This window comes from Pseudorca crassidens, chromosome 17, assembly GCF_039906515.1.
Source record: "Pseudorca crassidens isolate mPseCra1 chromosome 17, mPseCra1.hap1, whole genome shotgun sequence".
Classification (NCBI taxonomy): domain Eukaryota; kingdom Metazoa; phylum Chordata; class Mammalia; order Artiodactyla; family Delphinidae; genus Pseudorca; species Pseudorca crassidens.
Window position 1 is genome coordinate 11,429,549 of NC_090312.1, and position 13,418 is coordinate 11,442,966.

The following is a 13,418-nucleotide window of genomic DNA, read 5'->3' on the forward strand; positions in this document are numbered from 1 at the left end:
TTATGGGGCCATAACTCTAAACAAGTCACATTTATTCTGGTATCCTTAAATCATTTTTCATATTGTTTGCTTAATTCACTCATCCGCTCATCCAGGATACACACATTGGAGACTACAACGTGTCAGGCATTGTGCTTAGTGCAGGGGATACAATGACAATGAACAGGCTTTCAGTCCTGGGAAAGAGCCAAACATTTTGTTGAATGAACTGATGTGTTGTGGGGTCCATGAAAAGATTCTTTAAAAAAAAAAATTATTTATGTATGTATTTATTTTTGGCTGCATTGGGTCTTTGTTGCTACATGTGGGCTTTCCTTAGTTGTGGCAAGTGGGGGCTACTCTGTATTGCGGTGCGCGGGCTTCTCATTGCAGTGGCTTCTCATTGTGGAGCACGTGCTCTAGGTGCGCGGGCTTCAGTAGTTGTGGCTTGCGGGCTCTAGAGCACAGGCTCAGTAGTTGTGGCGCACGGGCTTAGTTGTTCTGCGGCATGTGGGATCTTCCACACCAAGGCTCGAACCTGTGTCCCCTGCATTGGCAGGCGGATTCTTAACCACTGTGCCACCAGGGAAGCCCCATGAAAAGATTCTTAATTATCTTGGAATATACCTTCTCACACTAAATTTTATCTAAATTTCTATTATAATTGTAGTCTGTAACAGTGATCTAGTATGGACAGAATTGTTAAGGACTTGTTACTTTTTACATATGCAAGTATCATTTCCACAGGAAGTCATAAACCTCTTTCAGGATAAAGATTGGCTTATTTCTTTGTATCTCAAGCACAGCTGGAGATAAGATAAAGATTTTAGTACTGCTTGTTGAATCAACAAACAGAAAACTCTGTCACCCTCTGGTGCTGCTTAAACTCTTTGGGCCTTGAAAACTGCAAGAATGGTAGTAACGGCACCTATGCAGAGGGAATGCTGTTGGCCTAATGTGACAGGTTAAGACCTGGAAAAAGAGCCAGACAGTGGAATAAGTGCCCCTCGTACATTATTTCTGAGTCTCTCAATCTTATAAATAGGTATTATCTTCCTTTCTACAGATGAAGAAATTGAAGCTTTGGGAGACTTAAGATTCTTGCTTAAAGTTTAAAAGCTAATGCTTTCTTTCTGTCAAATTGTATTACATATGGATCCGTATTTTTGTCAGGAAGATGATTAAATATTTGTTTGGGTCATAGAACTCTCTGGAATTAGGAGAGCAGTGTGTGACAACCCAGGCACAGAGCTTCTCTCTGAAGCTCACAGGCCCAGTATGGATCAGGTCTGTAATGCTGGCTTGGTTGGTGTCATTCTGCAGTAGCTCAGACTAAATGGTGCACTGGTTTATGTTATTTGTAAGCAACACAAATTACCTTTCAATACAACCAGATTTTGCAAGTTACTTCCCTTAATTTTTAATGTTATATTAAGGATTAAGAAACTTTAAGAGTGGCATGCGTACATTTGATTTTATCAGTGGTTCCTAGTTTTATTTTGCATAGATTGGTTTTTTTCATTCTAGTGTATGGAATAAGGCTTTTTTAAAAAGACTGCATAGATGACTCAAAATATAACCATCTGTATTTTGAAATTTGTGATACTGCAGTTCAGACCCAGAAGTTTGAGAACATGTTGCGCTTAAATATATACTTTTGTAGAGCATTATCTCAATATTTGGCACTTTTGGTATATTGCTGCCAAACACTTAGGTTGTGTATTTCCAGCAGTAGGAAAAATGGCTAGAGCAAATTAAGAAGTGGACTTAGCCTTGGGACTTTGGATTTTCCAACCATGGACTTGTCTGTCTCTGTTACTGTGAAGTGTAATTTTCAGAGGTACTCTGTGGACTGCCACAGTTGTAGAAAGGGACATGAATGGATGGACTTTGTATTCTTTGCTTCCAAAAGAGACCATTTTCCTTTTGTTAATGTAGGTTAGACCTATTAATATTTATGTATTTTTACATAGGTTAGATCTATAATATTTACTGAGAAATCACATGCTTCCTGCCCCCCGCCCCGTTGTATAGCTTACAATATGGAGTATCATTTTTATGGCTTGGCCAAATTGTCATACGTTTTTCTAAGTCTGGATCGGCTTCCAACATCCATTGCCTTCTCAGTGTCATGAAACATATCTGTGAGTTCCTTTAATAAGAATTTTTTTGTCGGTGTCACTTCCTCTGAGACATCTTCATCCTTTTCATCATACCCACTTTTCTCACTTACATTGATAAGTTTGCCTCCACGAAGTTCTTCCTCCGACTGCGTATTGGTCTCCCTAATGGCAGCAGTGTCAACGTTCTTCGCAGTCAGCTGTTTCTTCTATAGCTCCACTTATGTTCCATTAGAATTTGACTTCCAGTGTTAGCACTTTTGTTCCTTTACTGTAGCTTTATCTTTGTTGGCAAGTTCTCTTGTTTAGTTATCCTTTTTTGTAAAATGTCACATGGGTTTGTCACTGGGAGACAAGGAGGAAACACAACCATATGCTTTGCAGTCTGTGTATGACCTGGATAGCAGATGTTCAGTGACCAATCATTGACTGGCTTTGAGAGAAGTGTTGTGATTGGTCACTAATAATGATGTAAAAGATTGGAGAAAATTATAAAACTAGAAATATAAAGCATTCTGTATTTTCAGTATTTTCATTTCTCATTACATTTTAAAAAGACAGCCTGGTGTTTTAGAAAAAATATATCTATGGGTATCGTTTATACAATAAACCATATTTTAAAGTGCTAAGCATATATTCATTTACTCCTCACAATAATCCAGTGAAGTAGGTATTACTGTTTGTTATCCCTTCTACAGATGAACAGAGAGAGAGTAATTTGTCTGGAGCTTATCCTGACAGTCTGACTCCAGAGTTCATGCTTTATGTTACATTTTGTAAACCAGCACTAGTTCATAAACTGTTGCCAGTCTGCAAAGAATTGGGATTTGAATTTTGCAAGTCTTTTAAAAACTACTTTTTTTTTTTTTTTTTTTTTTTTAGTATTCTAGGGTTTTTTCCCTAGTATATTAGTATTCTGGGTTTTTTCTCTTTGGACCATGATGGATGGAAAATTTAAAAACAAAACAGCTGTCCTTCACCACAGAGAGCTTGAAAAATCTCGGTAGGCTATGCAGGAAATCCCATTCAGTACTCTAGAAGTGATCCGTATTCAAAGAATGTGTCTTGGTCTTCATAAAAGGATTAGCTAATGAATATGCCATATATATTACATCTATCTATCTCAATCAAGAATTTTGCTGAATTGAACAACTTCTGATTCTGATTATCCTGATGGAGAAAAGAGGGCTTTTACTGTAAACCTTAGAAAGAGGCAAGGCTTCTCTTAAAAACTTCTGCTATTTTGAAACTGGAGCAGATTCCTGAAAGTCAAGGTACTAAATTGTACCATTCACCTTTGTGCTTTGTGTGTAGGTTTATCAGTTTCTTTAACAGTGATAGGAGAAAACATGCTTGTTTGCTGTCACCATAAGCATGACATGCAGATTAAGAATTCACTGACTCATTTTACCGAACCGTTCTGTAATGTGCTTCAGCACTTCATATATGAAAGATATGTAAGTTATAAATCATTAATAAGCATAAAGTGAAAGTCCATGAACCTCACCACTAATTAAGATCTAGGAACCTACTTTGTTGCTTCCCTATACAATTTCCCTGCCTCCCCCTAGAGGAAAATACTCTCTTGAATTTTGAGAGTATTTAAAAGTATTTTGAGAGTATTTAAACTTTTGAGAGTATTTAGAAGTTTATCACTTTTATAGATTAAAAAAACCCATAAATGTCTGCATCTCTAAATAATATGTATTTTAGTTTTGCTGTTTCTTGAGCTATGTAAAAATTGTTATGTAGTCTTCTTGAGACTTTTAATGAATTCATCATTGTTTCTGAAATCATCCTTATCTTTCTAGGTGGCTGTAGCTCCTTTGGGCTGCTCTATACATTTTCATTGTGTGAAAAAGCTACAATTTATTTATTCTCCTATCAATGACAGTTTAGATTGTTTCCAGTGTTTTGTTATTTTTTTTTTTCCCCTCTGTAACAGTGAATGCTGCTTTGAGCATACTTGTACATTTCTCCTGGCATCTATATGCAAGAGTTTCTCTAGGTATATACCTGAGAGTAGAGCTGTTAGATTGTAGGGTATGTGGTGTTCACTTTAACAAGATAATGCCAAATGTTTCCTAAAGTGATTGTAGCAATTTATAATCCCACATACTGGGTGTCTAAGAGTACCTATTGATACCCATTTCTGCCAGCACTTAATATTGTTAGAGTTCTTAAGTTTTACTAATCTAATGGGTGTAAAATGGTATTTCATATTGTTTTATCTGATAAATGTCAAGGCTGAGGATTTGCCTTTTGTGCTTCTTTTTATTGAAATGCCTCTTCATGACTGTGGGCCTTTTTTCCATTGATTTCTTTGTCTTGTTATGAGTTCAGCAGTTCTTTGTATACTAGATACTAATCCTTTCTCTGTTATATACATTGTCAGTATCTTTCTGTAGTTTAGTGGTTTATATATTCAGTTTCTTTAAAGTGTCTTGATAAACAGGTTTTTGATACTAATGTAATCAATTTTATCAGTCTTTTCATTTATGGTTAATGCTTTTTATATTTCATTTAAATTAAACACCCCTTCCCTACCTTGGGATTGTAAAGAACCATTCCTGTATTTTCTTGTAAAAGTTTGAGTTTTGCCTTTCAAGTTAAAGTCTTTAATCCCGTGAGAATTGGTTTATGTATGGTATAGGATAGGGATTTTATTTTATTTTTTATGTGAATAATCAATTACCCCAGCTCCATTGATGCAACAGTCTCTTTTCCCCAGTGATCTGCAGTGCAGCCCCTTAACATTTACTTTCTCTTCATAAAAGTCTGTATTTGTTCCTGTACTATGCATTCTGCTTTTGGACTGTGTGCTGTCTTTCATTTGCCAGTTTGTCTTTATGTTAATACCATTCTGTCTTAATTACTATTGTTTTATTTTATTTTACTTATTTATTTTTAATTAATTATTTTTTGGCTGTGTTGGGTCTTCGTTGATGCATGCAGGCTTCCTCTAGTTGCAGCGAGCGGGAGCTACTTTTCATTGTGGTGCGCGGACTTCTCATTGCAGTGGCTTCTCTTGTTGCGGAGCATGGGCTCTAGGCGCGCGGGCTTCAGTAGTTGTGGCTCATGGGCTCTAGAGCGCAGGCTCAGTAGTTGTGGCACACGGGCTTAGTTGCTCCGAGACATGTGGGATCTTCCCGGACCAGGGCTCAAACCTGTGTCCCCTGCATTGGCAGGCGGATTCTTAACCACTGTGCCACCAAGGCAGCCCCTGTTTTATTTTACATGTTGATATCTGATTGGGCAAGTTGTCTTGTTTGATTCTTGAGCGTTTTGACTGTTCTTTGGGTTTTTGCTTTTTCACGTAAAGTTTAGAATCAGCTTATAAAATTTTATAAAAGAATACTTTGGGGATTTTGGTTGGAAATGCATTTAATATTTACATGAATTTTAGAGAGAATTGACATTTCTTACAGTATTGAGTCTTCTTACGAACATGATGTCTTTACATTTATTTATGGCTTTTTATAAAGTTTTATGATTTTTTCCATGCATATATTGCAGAACTTTTGTTAGATTTATTCCTAGTTACTGTATTTCTTTTTGCTATTGTAAATTGTGTCTGTGGGGAAAATTCTCTTTTGAGCTTTTTACTGGAAAATAGAAATGCAATTGAGATTTTCATATTGATAATATTCAGTTACCTTGCCAAACTCAATCAATGAATTGATTTTTCCTTAAATTTTTTTTGACCCTTAATCTCTTTCTCTTGACTTTTAAAGTTGGCTTGAACCTGCAGTATGGTGTTGAATAGAAGTAGTAATAGCAGACATGTTTGTCTCACTTCGATTTTAAAGAGAACGTTTCTAACAGTTCTTCATTAAGAATGATTTAATTTGTTATAGGCTTTTGGTAGAGGTAGATACCTTTTATCCTTTCTATTCTTATTTTGCTAAGTTTTTTTTTTAATTACACGTAAGTATAGCTCTCATCAAAAGCTCTTTCTGCATCTTTACCTGTTCATATGTGAGTATTTTTCCTTTAATCTGTTAATGTGGTAAAAATCAGTTCTAGGTTTTCTGACCCGACTTTGCATTTCTGAGATGAACCAAATTTAGTCATAGTTTGTTTTTTAAAACTTTTTAATTCAGAGTAGGACTAAGAGTGGAGAGAGTGGCAGTGATGGGAGGGGTAGAGGTGATGAAACAGGGCAAGAAGCTGGAAAAGATAGTCATTTCAGTGCTAATACAGTGACTTAGGATGCTTTTGGGGCATTATGTTCTTAGGAGGAAGTATAATTAAACAAGTAGGTATTTATTTGATCTTTTCTAAAATTGACCCTAGGGAAAATGATATTTGCCTTACATATAGAATTGTAAATTTTTCCTGTTATTACCTCTCTTCTTATTTACCATTCCTTTAAAATTAAATCCTATGTGTAAATTATATAAGGGATTTTGAATATATGGAGTAGATTACATGAACAACACTGAAAACTATTTTCTTTGAAACAAGCATTTGTTTTACAGAATTTGAGTTTATGGGACTGCAAAAATAGGGTATGTATTTGTTTTACAGAATATATCTTAAGCCTGTGGAATCTTTAGGTTGGGATGGTTGCAGCACCTGTTGTCCACAAATGCATCTTACAATATGTTTGCTGCCGTATGTTCCAAAACATACCTGAATTTAGGTATTAGAGAAATCCCATTGTAGAAAGTCCAGTAATCAGGGCAAGGCGATGACGGTAGCCAGGAGATCCAGAAGTAAGAAGGTTCTGCATAATGTTCCCAAAGCCTGGTGATCATTTTTATGAAGCCCCTGCCTCAGGGTTTCCAGTTATGCTGCTGTGGGTTGTTTTTTAAGGAATCATTGTAATTTTACGAGGAAGTTAGTAGGGAAGTAGTATTTATTTTACAGAAAGTCACATTTACAGAAAGGAATATTGTAACTGTTACTGCTTTAACATTTTCCTGAAAAATAGTTCTCTCACCTATTCCCTGCCTTCCTCCCCCTCTTTCCCTTTCCTTCTTCTCTACCTTCACCCCTCCCTCTCTCGTGACTCTGGGTAAGCTACTTCACCCTTTAAAGCCTCATCAAGGAAAAGAGGGTAATAATTTTAATCTCATTAGATTGTTAGCCTTCAATGAAATAAATCATGCCAAGTGCTTAGCATAGTGTCTCAAACACCATAAGTACGTATGAAATGGCAGCCTAGTAGACAGAAAGATAATATTTAAAGACCATATCTAACTTTATCATATACATTTATATTGAGTGTTTGATCTAGGAAGTTCAAACTTGACAGTGATCCTCTTAAAAATAAGTAAGGCCTTGATAGAAAAATGAGAAAGGGTTAGTTTTACAAATGCGGAGGAAAAACTACTATATTAGTAGTTCAATAAAAGCAGTGTGGAAGAAGGCACCATATTGTATGTGTATGTGTACAAGCACACATACAGGCACACTTTTTTTTTTTTTTTTTTTTTTTGCGGTACGCGGGCCTCTCACTGTTGTGGCCTCTCCCGTTGCGGAGCACAGGCTCCGGACGCGCAGGCTCAGCGGCCATGGCTCACGGGCCCAGCCGCTCCGCGGCATGTGGGATCTTCCCAGACCGGGGCACGAACTCGTGTCCCCTGCATCGGCAGGCGGACTCTCAACCACTGCGCCACCAGGGAAGCCCCACAGGCACACTTTTTAAACAATGAAGCTCCTGTCCAGGATGCATGGTTCTGATGACAGTATAGATTGGAACACACCTTTGTAAAGCAATTTGGCATTAGGTATCAAGACCTCTACGTATCTTAGTTTAAACTTATTTCAACAAAGATTTGTGTTGGTCATAGCCAGGATAATTATTCACATTGTTCTCTGCACAAAGGGGCCACATCTGTATATCAGGCACAACACAGAAATGTCACTTCTGAGGTCATGGCTGGGTTTAAGGATCAAGGCCTTCTGGCCACACTTTGGAGCAGCGGTTGCCTGGTATGTAGATGCACAGCAGCATCTGTGGCGTGTCTGGACTCAGGAGTGCTCATGCTCACGGCCACACTGGTGTGTACAACAGTGTCTTGTCTGGATTCAGTTCCAGGCATCCCCTGAGATTATTTTTTCACTTACCTGCCCTTTTAGGGGATGATTCTCAAACTCCCACCTCCCTACCCCTACCACCCCCTCTGACAGGAACTAATGTCGTAGTCTCTTCTGAGAAATCTGGGGCAGGCGTGTCTGGCACTGGCTTAGGCATATTTGTGCCTTGATGTCCAGGGGTTATTTTTGTGAGTACGCAAGAGCATGACTCATGGGCAGGGATACATGTATGCACAGCCAGATCTGTTGCTTGCTGGGGTTCTTGAACCCCAACCCTGGCACAGCTACCTTGTGTAGTTGTTCAAGTTGTACAATAAAATACCAGTTCATAATTTGAGAATGGGATAACTTTTGCTAATCTGCACAAAGTCTTTATGTGCTTTTGGAGGCCCTGGATATAGCATGTACAGTAGTAGGAAAGTGTTTGAAAAAAATGTGATATACCCATATGATAGGATGGGATGTAATGATTTGGGAAGAATTTTTAATGATGTGAAAACGGTGCTTATGATATGAATGATAAAAAACAGGATGCATACAAAGAAAATGGTGTTCAATTGTGTACAGATATGCATAGAAGAAGCATTAGAAGGGAATGAAATAAATTGTTACAAGTAGTTAGCTTTGGTTGTGGGATTACAGGTAGTGATATTTTTTCTTTCTATTTTCCCTCTGTATTTTGTTTAGTGAGCATGTGTTGCTCTTATAGTAAAAGGGAAAATGAAAATTATAAGAAATTTTTAGAACCTACAAAAATAAAGTCATGTTCTGAAGACCTGCAGCTGTCTATTCAACTGTTACTTGTAAATTTACTTCTTCCTGGAGATAATACAACTTCTTTAGACTCATGAGAAATGTCTATAATTTATACCTTTGGGAGCATGAGTTTACAATAGAGTTTACGCATTTACTGATAGTGCCAATTTAAGATGTATTTAAGTTATGTAGTATCAAAGGATTATATAGTTAGAGAAGGTATTAATTATTACATAATATCAAGGTTGATCGTATATATTATATATACCTTGATAATTTATCAATATAGAAAATGTAGTTCTTGGTATAGCACGGAGTGGGGCCCTTAATGTAACCTTCACACTTTCTTCTCATGAAACCAGCTTTGTGATAGTAATTATGGTGTAGGATGACATAGAAGCCTGAGATTTGTATTCATGTATTTTTCTGCAGTGTCTTAGACATGGATACTTTTAAGTATAGTGTACTCGAGATAGAATATCAAAATAGATATGTATATATTGTTGTAATTTTAATATTAAATGAGAAAAATAGTGATTATGTTCAACAAAACTGTCATTTCCATTAATCTTCATACAATCTTTAAGATTATTTTTGCTATTTTACAGATAAATGAAACTGATGCTCAGATAACATTTTACAGATAACCTAATAATTTAAATAAGTGGAAACTCAGCCCAGGTTTATCTCATTCCAGAATCAGTGTTATAAACCACTTTGCTTATATTTCCTTTTTATTATTAGGGAATATACATTTTTTCATATATGTGTTTACTGTTTTGCTTTCTCATACAAATTACCATGATAATCTTTTCCTCTCTTGATGTGATTTTGTGTATATTTACATGAACTATTAAAACATTTTAGATTTCCTTTATGTTAAATTTTTATATGGTTGATTCTCTCCATTTTAAATTTCTTATAGTGCTTCAAGTTATTCGTCTAAAGATAAGTAAGGTATTATTTTCTATTTTTTGAGATTTAGCTTTAAGAAATTAAACTCTTCTCTATCTAGAATATGTAGGCTGAGAAGGTTGTATCTTAGTTTTTCATGGAATTATTTCAGCACCATTTATTAAATAAAGTTTTCTTTCTTCATTGCCCTGTGATGACTACTTTATACATTCCTCACATGGAATGTTCTCTTTGTACTTTTTACCTTCTTGTCCAGATGCTATTCATTCTTCAGAATCTACTTTAGCTACCAGAGCTCCATAGCTTCATAAAATCTTTTATAATACCTGATTTCCTAGCTGGAATTTTGTAATTGCCACGGCACTGTATGTAGCTGTTACTCATGCTACTCATTTTTACCTTGAACATTTAAATTGCTATAGTAAGACTAGACATTTTTAGAGAGCACAGTCTTTTTCATCATAGTATCTTGTAGGTATCTATTTTGGTGCTGTATACATAAATAGACTTTCTGATAAATATTTGGTGGTGTTTTTTTGTTTTACATTTATATACAGTTGGGCCTATTCTGATGTCTGTTCTCTTCCCCTCACTATATATCTATACCAGTTCCACAATGTTTTAATTATTAATGAGTAGGATGAGTCCATCTCACCTGTTCTTCTGTCTTTCAAAAAAATTTTGTAGATTTGCATGTTTCTTTTTTCTCAAATAGATATAGAATAACCTTTTCAAGTTCTCAAATTTAAAACTTAATCAGATATTTGTTGGAATTATGTAATAATGCACTTTTGTAGTATTGTCTGATCTGCAAACATGGTCAATAGGCCCTTTATTTCAAGTGCTCTTTTCTGTTTCTAAGATGGCTTTTTAAATTGCTTTGTGTATGTTGAGGGGAGCTTAAACAAATTGAATTCAATTAGATTTTATCATGTACCCAAGTGAAGGAGGAATGCAATCTAGGTTGAGAAGGTTGTATCTCATTTTTTCATGGGATTATTTCAACACCATTTATTTAATGCAGTTAGATTTATTTACCATCATTCAAAATATTGGAAAGCTGTAAATGTGGCTGACAGTGCTCTGAAGTCATAACTCTTATGTTTTGCTGGAGGCAGAGAAATTTTAACACTTGAGGAACCTCTAGGTTTAAAGATTTTAGACGCTTGGATTATCTAATTTACATATTATCTAATATTCATTACTTAGGACCTGACATTTGATTTCTAAGGGTGAAAACAGTTACAAGTGTTTTATTATTTCTTGATTTATTAAAAATTAGAATCAATGGAACTTTTTCCCTGTGGTTTTATGTAAGTGGCACTGGTTTTTCTCCTGTGGTTTATGCAAGTGGCCAGCCAAGCCACTTGTTTTATTTCTGGGTGGCTGCATTGGGTCTTAGGGAAGGAAGTTTTCCTTTGGCAGAAAAAGCAAAAATGTGTTTATTCATTCCATTTGTAGTAGCATTGATCCAAGAGGAGCTTTTGAGGAAAACCAGAGCAGTTAGGCTTTGAATATAAATAACTTCCATTCATCTCCTAACTGATGGAGGAAAGTAAAAGATTAAGGATTAATACTATATCAATTATAGACAATACAGAGTTCTAGAGCAGAAGTTGTAAACTGATGGTTCATCAACCAAATATAGCCCTCAGACTGTTTCTTTTGCCTACTGAGTGTTTCCAAAACTTATTTAATTACTTTATAACATCTAAAAATTGTTTTATATGAGTACTTTGCATTGGATCGATCACCTGTATTTTCAATCTGGCATGTTAATAGCTCTGGCACTCTGTAGATATTAAGCCCCACTTAACACTTCTAACATGGTCTCAGCATCTAACTTTGCAACGCCTGTTCTAGAGGCGCTTGAATACAGAAGTAATAGTAGATCTAATACTGCTAATGCTGCGCTGAACCTTCAACATTGAGTAAACAGGAGATAGAATAGTAGCCATGAAGATTTTAGGTAGGGAGAGTTTGAGTTGAATATGGGATGTATGAGAAAGAGTAGCTGCGGAGGAATCCAAGGTTTTTACCTGAGCAGCTGTACGGACAGAAGTGCCATCAACTGAGAGGAGGGAGACTGCAGGCAGGTCAGGTTTGGGGAGTGAGATGGAGTTCAGTTTTGAGCATGTTAAGTTTGAGGTCTCTGTTAAAACATCCTAGTGGAAATATTGAGTAGGCAGTGCTATGAGAGTGCGGAGATGGAGAGAAATGTCTGGATTGGATAAATAAATTTGAGCTATATAGATGATCCAGAAAGTCTGAGATGGGATGAAGTCACAAAGCGAGTGGAGAACCTGGGACTGAGCCCTGGGACGTGTCAGCATTCAGGGATTTTAGAGAAGAGGAGTTCAGCAAAGGAGATGAAGGAGCATCTAGTGAGGTGGGACAGAAAGGAAGGAGGTGTGGTATCCTGAAGGACAAGTGTCTAGACCTGGCTTCACCCCCAAAGCAGAGCCTGAGACAGGGACTTTTTAGGCAGGTGATTTATTTGGGGAAATATTAACAAGAAACAGAAGTTGGAGAACTAGGGCACGTGATACAGAGAAGGAAAGTCAGTCTAAGGGTGTATTATTGACCTGGTCAGTTCTGTGAGCAGCTGGGGCTTGATCCTTAGGAAGCCCTCAGAAGACATGAAGAATATGCCTTTTGGTGGGAAGAAGAAGGTATTTATCTACCAGACCTCATCCCCCCATCGGTTAGGGGTTGCCCAGCGTGTTGGTATTAGTACCTTCATGCTTCCAGGTTCATTATGACTCAGGATGGCCGAAGAGTTCCATTAGGTATCTCTTATTGCAAAGCCTTTGAGCGAGAAGTGAGCCCTAGCAGTGCAGCAAGCAGCTAAGGGGAGGTGCCTCAGCTGTAGTGCAGATGTGAGGCAGAGCTTGAGAGGTGTCCCATACAGCCCACCCTCTTGTACCCTCCATTGAATGCTTGCCCTTTACTGCGAAGCTTTCAAGGTGGTGGCTGGCCACAGTCTCTACATCAGACTTATAGCAGGAGGGTTAGTGGAATAACGTTCATTATTTCAGTCCACTGCTTATTCTAGATTTTCCTCACCTTCAGCCAGCAGTTCAACAGGCTGATCCATTCTCCTGGTAGAGTGACCCAGATTTTCTTCCCCAGGGGATCAGTGCCTGTAGTGACTTTATCCTTGTCGGGCCATAGTTGCTGCAGCTGCCCATTTCCAGTTATCCCTGGGCACGGCAGCCTCAGTCGAATCCCCTAGGTTCGCGATACCCTCTCTCCTGTGCCTGTTGTGTAGCAGCAGCCATAAGTCCTCGTGGTTGTTAGGGTCAGTCTACAGGACCCCCACCCCCCGCCGCCCCGCGCTGCCACGTCCCCTCATTCCTCTCCCGTTTGATTATTGCTTTGGAATTCTTCCTGTAGCTCCTGACTGAAGCGCCTCCCCTTCTCCTGCAGAATCAGAATTTTTAACCCAGTGGAGCCTAAGGTTGCCAGTCTACTTTTCATCTTTTGGTTCCTGGATTCTTGTTTTTATTTTTTTTTAATCTGTCAGAGACACAGTGCCACATTTTGGCCTTGGGAAGACTGTGTCAGATCGCTTACCTGCTTGGATGACAGTGCCCAGTTCCC

At 37.5% G+C, this 13,418-nt stretch overlaps 1 protein-coding gene across 11 annotated transcripts in view; it reads left to right on the forward strand.

Moving 5' to 3' along the window:
• CYRIB (CYFIP related Rac1 interactor B) overlaps positions 1-13,418 on the forward strand; it is a 153,203-nt gene that overhangs the window by 85,475 nt on the left and 54,310 nt on the right. The window lies entirely within an intron of this gene.